Source organism: Leptonychotes weddellii, chromosome 11, assembly GCF_054177405.1.
Source record: "Leptonychotes weddellii isolate Sample4059 chromosome 11, ASM5417740v2, whole genome shotgun sequence".
In the NCBI taxonomy this organism is placed as follows: Eukaryota; Metazoa; Chordata; class Mammalia; order Carnivora; family Phocidae; genus Leptonychotes; species Leptonychotes weddellii.
In genome coordinates this window covers 79,550,993-79,560,043 of record NC_138379.1, presented here as the reverse complement: position 1 = coordinate 79,560,043, position 9,051 = coordinate 79,550,993, and the positions used below count along the sequence as shown (strand labels likewise).

General features: G+C 43.4%; 1 long non-coding RNA gene across 1 annotated transcript in view; it reads left to right on the top strand.

Moving 5' to 3' along the window:
- The window catches only part of LOC115941280 (uncharacterized), a 5,986-nt gene extending 1,050 nt beyond the window's left edge, over positions 1-4,936 (top strand). Inside the window, exons 2-3 of the long non-coding RNA XR_004076042.2 lie at positions 1,136-1,294; positions 4,843-4,936. This is a non-coding gene — a long non-coding RNA (uncharacterized LOC115941280). The remainder of the gene's footprint in view (positions 1-1,135; positions 1,295-4,842) is intronic.
- The last annotated feature ends 4,115 nt before the right edge of the window (positions 4,937-9,051 follow it).

Genomic DNA, 9,051 nt, shown 5'->3' with positions numbered 1-9,051 from the left:
AGCGATGTTGAGCACTTTTTCATGTGTCTGTTGGCCATTTGGAGGTCTTCTTTGGAAAAATGTCTGTTCATGTCTTCTGCCCATTTCTTGATTGGATTATTTGTTCTTTGGGTGTTGAGTTTGATAAGTTCTTTATAGATTTTGGATACTAGCCCTTTCTAGGAAGGAGAAAGAAAGAAACTGAACCAGGCCAACATGTTGACACTTTGTCTCACCTGACAGCTTAAATAAACACACCAGTTCTAGCCTCTCCTCTTGTTGCCAATGCAACAACCACATGCACTTTGCACAAGTCTAGAAACAGAAGCCAGAGTTTCTGGCCATTGCTTAAACTTGTAACCTTTCCAAGCTTGGCCCAGGGCAGGTATCTATTGAGCAGACAGGATGGTGAAATTTCCCAAGGAAGCCCTTAGCTAGAACAACAAACAGGGCCACCCTAGAGGTTGGTTCCAGGTATAAATTCCCTGCTAGCATTGAGCTGCGGGCGGGGGTGGGGGAGCCCCAGCACTCTGCACTGCTCTGGGAAGGCTGGGTAAGGAAGAGCACAAAGGGGACCAAAGCTGTAGGCAGGTCCAACTTGGGCCAGAGGCCTTTTGGGATTTAAAGGACCGGAAGAGGGATAGAAAGGATTATGATATTGAGACCAACCGATTACTTAGACTGGTTCGGGGATCTACACTTGGGCAGGCTTGGAAATTCGGCTTTATCAAAGAACATGTACTGATTTGGGCCATTATCAATCTTCTGGATGTTGTCCATTTGCCTTTCAGTCTCCACCCCTTCTTACCCTGTTCTGCACTCCCGCAGGCTGGCAGTGTGAACCAATTCCACAGAATCCTCGATCCTCTGGCTTTGGGTTGACTTTGACCAATTGGAGGTCCTGGCAGGAGATCACTGTATAGCAAAGAAAGGCAGTCAGGGAGGCTATTTCTCCAGTGTCCCACCTTCCAGGTGGCTGTGGGTTAGCCATGTTGCTCTGCTGAAGGCCCAGCTTGTTTGGGCCACGCTCCTCCCTACAGCACCCCTCCCTGGGTTCCAGAAACGGTTTTTTCTTGTCCCTTCAAGAGGACAAGAGGAGGCCTAAGAGTTTCCTCCTATTATTAATGCAGAACACTGCCCTCCCTATTCCTTGCAGATTTTCCACACCTCGTAAATCGCCGCATATCAAACTCTCCTTAAAATATCTCATCTCATGTGCGACTCAGAACACTTGTGAGATTCAATCAACCTGACATTCAATCAACATCCGTCAACTGACAGCATGGAAATGAAGATGAGAATAACTGTCCCTGAGGTAAGTTTATATGCTCCCTATGATTTTATCCTCTAACTTTATTAGTTTGGATGGTTGCAAAGACAACTTTCAAAAGCTCTTAATTTTATCCTGTGTGTGATGCCTCAAATTTGAATAAGCTGCCTGCAGATGGATGGTTGTACTGGGTAATAATCTTGTTAAGTATTCGCTTGCTTTTTTTTTACTCAATTGTGTGAGAATATAAAACTAAACTGTATTAGAACAGTAAGATATTGGGGCACCTGGGTGGCTCAGTTGTTAGGCGTTTGACTTTGGCTTGGGTCATAATCCTGGGGTCCTGGGATTGAGCCCCGCTTCAGGCTCCCTGCTCAGTGGGGAGCCTGCTTCTCCCTCTCCCTCTTCTCCCTCTTCTCAGTGTTCTGCCCCTCCCCCCACTTGTGTGCACACGCTTTCTTTCTCTCTCTCACTCTCTCCAATAAATAAGTAAAATCTTTAAAAAAAGTAAGATATTAAGAATGAGTACAGATTTTAAAGGCAGGCAGCTAGGGATTTGAATCTACCACCTATTGGCTGTGTGTCCTTTGGAAAGCTACTTAATTTCTCTTAGTCTTGTTTTCATTCATTAAATAGTCAAAATAACTGTACCTACTCCTTATGGTTGTTGTGAAGGGTAAATGAAATAATATACATAAAATATGGGTACAGTGAGCACTTAAAAATGGCAGAAATTATTACCATTATTAAAATGTTGTTAAAATAATGATGTACTTGAAAGTCATTTATCTCGACAGGTTTTTATGAAGGTTAAGTGAGCTAATATCTTTAACGTGCTTAGAATAGCTCCTGGCACATATCTAAAAGCTATATGAGTGTCAATTAATAGTTAAATAATATTTAAGTGTAAACACCTAGGTATAATTTGATTCCTTTCTCTCTGCCTTTTAATTATTCTCTGTCTCCTCTCAAACTACTTTTGGCTTTCTCTCCAGGCTTAAATAGAAAAGAACCTTCTAACTTTATCCTGAAATTTCTCTTGGAGTCAAAAATCTTCCCGAGCACATGCATACTTGTTTCAAGTTCTGATTTTTAAGGCTCGGGTCAGTTTAGGGTCAAAAGTGATTTCAAACAAGCGTTTTTGAATATTTAATTCCTCACACTCCTGAATGAGATTTTAGCTCTTTTCAACAGGGATGGGGAAAGGGGGCGGGTAGGTTTCCTATGACTCCCTCCTGGGGTTTAATCTGCTGGAGCAGCTCACAGAACTCAGAAAAACAATTTACTTGTAGATTTCTTACAAAGGCTATTAAAGGATACAAATGAAGAGCCAGATGAAGAGATACATAGGGTAAGGTCTGGAAGACTTCTGGGCACAGGAGTTTCTGTCCCGGTGGAGTATGGGATGTACCACTATCCAGAACACTGATGAGTTCTTGTGCACCAACCCAGAAGCCCTCCAAACCCCATCCTTTTGGGTATTAATGGAGGCTTCCTTACATAGGCAAGACTGATTAAATCATTAGCCATTGGTGATTCAACCTCCCCCCTTCTCCCCTCCCCCGGAGGTCAGGGGGTTGAGGCTGAAAGTTCCAAGCCTCTAATCACTATGGTTCCTTCTCCTGGCAACCAGCCCAAATCCTTAGAGGCTTTCCCAGCTCACCTCATTAACATAAACTCAGGTATGGTTTAAAGCTCGTTAGGAAGAAAAAAATACACCTTTGCCTCTCTTATGACTTACGAAATTCCAAGGGTTTTAGGAGCTCTATATGCCAGAAACGAGGATGAAGACCAAATACATGTTTTTTTATTTTAAAGCATAATATTACATTTCTATAACCAAGAAGGCCAAGAGGTGACCTGAGTTCAAACCCAGCTGGATCCAGCGGGTTCAAATGACAACATAAGGACTGTGCTTTTCACCACCTCTTAGTTCTACAGGCAGCTAGTTCTGTTGGCTCCAGACAGATTTTCTCCAGGTGACAGCGAAGATGATCACTGGTTATTCCTGGTGTCTATCATCCTTAGAGGTAAAGAGAAAAGAGAGAACCTTCTCTCCCTAGCATATCATTCAGTCCGTATCAATTCCTAAAGAGGACCCTGGTGAGGGCACACGTCCATCTGTCTGCATCCAGGACAGTGAGCATTCTGATGGTTCAGCTGGAGGCAGGGGTCCCGAATAGTCACATGGTATGGGGAAAGGGCCTTTCTCAGAAGGAAGGCTTGGCGAGCAGCATAGCCCCATAGTTCCATTTGGCTGGAACATTCTTCTAAACTCTCCAATGCAAAGCTGTTTGAATACCCATGGAGTTAGATGTACATTCTGTTTTGGGAAAAGGAGCACTGTGGGTTTGATGATATCGAGGACAGGTCAGAGGTCATCCTCTCCGCCCAGACCCTCTTTGTACTTCATGGTGGACCACTGGTTGATGATGATAATCTACCTAGCAATTTCAATCTCAATATAAAAAAAAATGGAAGGGTCACTCCGTTGCACCATCTCCCCAATTTACCCTCCTGCCTCCCCAGATAGTAGCTAAAGACACACCTGTGAGACAGAAAAGGAAAATATCTCAGCACAGATTAGGTCATGAACAACAGACATGTCTATTCTTTTATACTCTCAGTTCCCCAATCTGTTTTTTTTCTTTCCATTGGGGTAGAGCCAAAAAGACAGAATGAAAAGACACCCCCAATATATATTCATCATTCCTCTATGACAACCCCATGATGTCTCCTTTTTCTTCAGTGAGGGGGTTTTTCTGACTGCTGGCTTTTATAATTCATCCAGTAGGTAGTTTCAATTTGATGATCAATTTTTTAAAAATAACTTTTTTGGCCCCCTGACATTTCAGCCATTTAAATAGAACATAATAGAGTTTTCCAAAGAAATAAATGGTGATTTCTTTATATAGCTTCTCACATTCAAACACATTTGCATGCATGGTCCACCTGAAAAGCTACAACTAACGATCTTACACATGAGATTCTCATTTTCCTCTTCCCGGTATCCCTGCCCTCCTCGTATCAATACTCTTTCAAAACCTCATATTAAATTCTTCCCTCCAGGAAGCCTTCCTTGATTAATCAATCACTCCCAGTGATTGGAGATACAGTTCCAATTAGGTTCACCTTCTCTTGTTCATATACGGATTCAAAGTTTCAAGAGTCTTAAGTTGTGAGTATATATACGTGCCACTTTTCCAAGCAGGCAACAACTGTGTCCTATAACCATCCCCTTATCCACAAGATTGCTTGAAGCAAAGACAATGGAGGAACTTATTTACTGGTATAGTGAAAGATCCTGGGCCCTGCAAAATGCCTGAGCTGAGGTGAAGATCCAGCTCTGTTATTTACCAACTGTACAGGGAAAAAGATCAATACGTAAAAGCTTAATTTTCTTACATGAAAAAGTGATAATAAAGTCTTGAGGATTTGTGTGATAATGAAATAGGTTATATATTCAAAAACTTTTAAGGATGCTTGTGGATCCTTCAAAAAGTATTTGTTTCCTTAGTGATGTGATTGATGGAACTACTGAGTCTGTGAAATAACTTTCACATTTGTTGTTGATGTTTGAAAATCTTTTCCAGAAGACAAAATCCCTTATGCCAAATTAGAAATAAGAAGAAAATGTCAAATGATCTTGGAGCAAGGAGCAATAAACTTAAATATGTGCTTAATACATGGCCATGCATTCCATCTCTGCTCTTTCCCTCACAGGATTGCACATCATGAACTGGTCAAAGTAAAATGTCCCACTCAGCCTGTGGCACACCTCAGAGTCCCCAACACAGGACTCCTGACAGACATTAGCAATTGATTGGAGTGTGTCCACTCATGCTAACACGTACATCATTGATACCAGCTACGTTCAGAAGGGCAGGATTTGATTTGAGGAAGAGAATAAGGAACAAGCATTGCTCGATGTAGAGGTAAGAAAGGGCACCAGGGGAGAAAAAGGTACAAGTTCTCTGGCCAGATAGAGTTTCTAAAATGTTACTACTGGGGCCCCTGGGTGGCTTAGTCGTTAAGAGTCTGCCTTCGGCTCGGGTCATGATCCCAGCGTGCTGGGATAAAATCTTAAAGATTTTATTTATTTATTTGACAGAGAGAGACACAGTGAGAGAGGGAACGCAGGCAGGGGGAGTGGGAGAGGGAGAAGCAGGCTTCCCGCGGAGCAGGGAGCCTGATGCGGGGCTCGATCCCAGCACCCTGGGATCATGACCCGAGCCGAAGGCAGACTCTTAACGACTAAGCCACCCAGGCGACCCATAAATAAATAAAATCTTAAAAAAAAATGTTACTATTATCCAGAGAGGTATTCCTCAGGGCCCAGTTGAAAGGATTGCCCCATGGACTATTAAATAAACTAATGATTAATTGTGAAGTACTTGAAGTAACAGGACAGTAGGATAGGGAATAGCACGAGGAGACCTACCAGTGTGTGGAATGCACCTCTAAGGAGGTGACATTTGGACTGACATCTAAAGAATAATCTTTATGGACCAGCTATTCAAAGAAGAGCATGAAGAAGTAAATGGGAAGGTTGCAGGCAAGAATAAACTTGGGCTTCTCAAAAGGTTGTAGGAAACCAGCAGGGCGGGAGAAAAGTGGACTGGGCGGGGGGGATGGGAATGGGTGACAAAGGATGAATTTAAATGGCTGGCAGGGCCAGATCACACAGAATTCTGGGACCTATAATGGGAAATTTGGATAGACATTCAAGGGCTTCTAGGTTAGTTACATGATCTTAGATAATTTTTAAACACCATCTCTGGTTACTGTGGGCAAATTGGGTGGGGGTGGAGGTGGGGATGGGTTAGGAATTCAATAGGAGACACATATTGGGAGGTTCAGTGAAAGAGGATAGTGGTTTAGTCTGAGCAACATGTGTTCTGAAGTTAAACTGTAGGACTTGCTGATACACCCAGCCCGGGGGACCAGGAGAAGAGAGGAACCATGACTCCTGGTTTCTGGACGGTAGTGCCATTTATCCAGATGAGGGCTAACAGGAGGAGAAACATTGAGGGTAGGGGTGATTTTCTTGGAGAACAGGTTCATGTATCATTCAGTGGCCAGTTTCTCTTATCCAGTGCAAATTCTGGGCTTGGAACTAAGGGGGAAAAAAATCTTAAGATCAAGAACAAGAGGGAATGTATGCTTGTATTTGGGCCATTCCTTCATTCATCTATTCAACAGATATATATTGGGCACCCATCATGTGCCAGACCCTCTTCTAGGTTTGGGGATTACCAAAACTCTTTCTGTCATGGAATTTATGTTCTACTAGTGGGAAGAGGGGGCATATGTGCACAAAAATAAGTATAAAATATACTAAGTGGTGTAAGTGGTGATGAGTGCTACGAATAGAAGGAAGTAATGTAAAGGATAAAAAATTAAGCATGTGTGTGTAAGGGACATGGTTGTAGAGGTGCTTGGGTGGCTTATTCAGTTGGGTGTCCAAGTCTTGATTTCGGCTCAGGTCATGAGATCGGGGTCCTGGGATCCAACCTCCCGTCGGGCTCTGTGCTAAGCACAGAGTCTGCTAGTTCCTCTCCCTCTGCTCCTTCCCCTCCTCTTGCACTCTCTTTCTCTCCCCTCTCTCTCTCTCTCCAATAAATAAATAAATAAAATCTTTTTTAAAAAAGAGGAATGGTTGTAATTTTTTTTTTTTTTTTTTTTTAGAGAGAGATTGCACAAGCACGTGTAAGCGGGGTGGGGCAGGGGGAAGGGCAGAGGAAGAGAGAATTTTAAGCAGGGACCATGCTCAGTGTGGAGCCTGATACAAGCTCGATCTCATGACTCTGAGATCATGACTTGAGCTGAAATCAAGAGCCCGACGCTCAACCAACTGAGCTACCCAGGGGCCCATGGTTTGGTATTTTATATCTGATAGTCAGCAGAGCCTCTCTGATAAGGTGACATTTAATTGGAAAAGGGAAGAAGGCAAGAAAGCAGGCTACATGGCTATCTGGGGGTGTTCCAGGTAAGGGAACATAAGTGCAAAGGTCCTGCTTGCTTGTGTTCCAGGAGCTGCGAGACAGCTTGTCTGGCTGGTGCAGGTCACAGAGGGCCAGTGCAGGGGAAATAGAGATCAGAGAGGTAATGGGGCCAGTCCTTATTCGCCTTATAGGATAATTGTGAGAAATTTGACTGTAAGATGAGGAGCCACTGATTTTACTGAGGACCCACCAAAGATTCTCATTTGCATTCCCTGTTCTTATAATAAATGAGGAAACATTTTATCCCTGGCAAATTTATGGTGAAGGATAAAAAACAGATGAAGAATGTAGACAGGAGTGTGTATGTGCCTACTAGCAAAAATTGCCTAAGCCAAAAAGATACAACATATGTCTTACTCAAGCCATTTCATCACTGAGCAACTTGGGATACAATCCTGAAGCGGCAAATTCTGCTACAAGAGGTGTGATTTAGGGAAAACAGCAAAGTGCCATTTTTCTCTCTCAAGATTTCTCTACTGCCAAAAATCTTATCCAACCATCCATCCAACCAACCAACCAACCAACCAACCAACCAAACTTTATTGATCTTCTACATGTACAGCAGAGGACTAGGTAGTATAAATAGCTACAGATGGATAAGATTCTCCTATTCTGTGTTTTCTTAGATTCTATTTGGTCTCCATTAATTATAGGGTCAAACCAATAGCCACAATTGTTTACATCTCCCCTGTGATCCGGCTTAAGTAGACACATAAAAACCATATTACAAACTCTCCAACCAATCCTCAGGCCATACTCCCAACCACCTCCTTAATCTAACTCACACATCAAGCCAATATTTCCCTTGGGCCAGGTGCCAGACAACCAGAGACAGTCCCTATGCCCCAAAGCTCACTGGAATTATTCAAACTAGTCACTCCTCAGCTGTTTACACTGTCCTATCATATCTTTACCACAAAAACCCCAATAAAGGCTGTGGTCTATAGTTTCCCCTCGCTCCTGCTTCTCCCTCCTGACCTAACCTGGTGCTTCTCCACGTGGACCTGTGTGGCATGGCGTGACCCCCTTCCCTCAGGAGTTGTAAGTAATAAAACATCTTTCAATGGCATTAACCTCTCCTTATTGTCACTCAATCACCTTTGTAAAATGAAGACCCAATTGCAAACCATCTACCCAAAACAATTCCCCTCTCCCTCTTTCTCGGAGTTAAAAATCTTCCCGGGGCGCCTGGGTGGCTCAGTCGGTTAAGCATCTGCCTTCCGTTCAGGTCATGATCCCAGGGTCCTGGGATTGAGCCCCACATTGGGCTCCCTGCTCAGCGGGGAACCTGCTTCTCGCTCTCCCTCTGCTCCTCCCCTTGCTTGTGTGCTCTCTCTGTCAAATAAATAAGTAAATAAATGATCTTTAAAAAAAAATCTCCTTCCCTTTGTTCCTTACCTCTAATTTTATCTTTGTCATGACTGAGATATGGTTTCTTTTTTTTTTTTTTTAAGATTTTATTTATTTATCCGACAAAGAGAGACACAGTGAGAGAGGGAACACAAGCAGGGGGGAGTGGGAGAGGGAGAAGCAGGCTTCCCGCCGAGCAGGGAGCCCGATGTGGGGCTCGATCCCAGGACTCCGGGATCGTGACCTGAGCTGAAGGCAGACACTTAACAACTGAGCCACCCATGCACCCCTGAGATATGGTTTCTTTGCTCATGCAGGCTAATCCATGTTTTTCAGGCATTATGAGCCCTGAAAAATGGATGTGGAGCAGTTCTTGGTAGAACTATTTGCCTTTCTTGAAGATCACCGCGCCTTGACACCACCCCTTGTAGACTGCAGTTTTCCTCC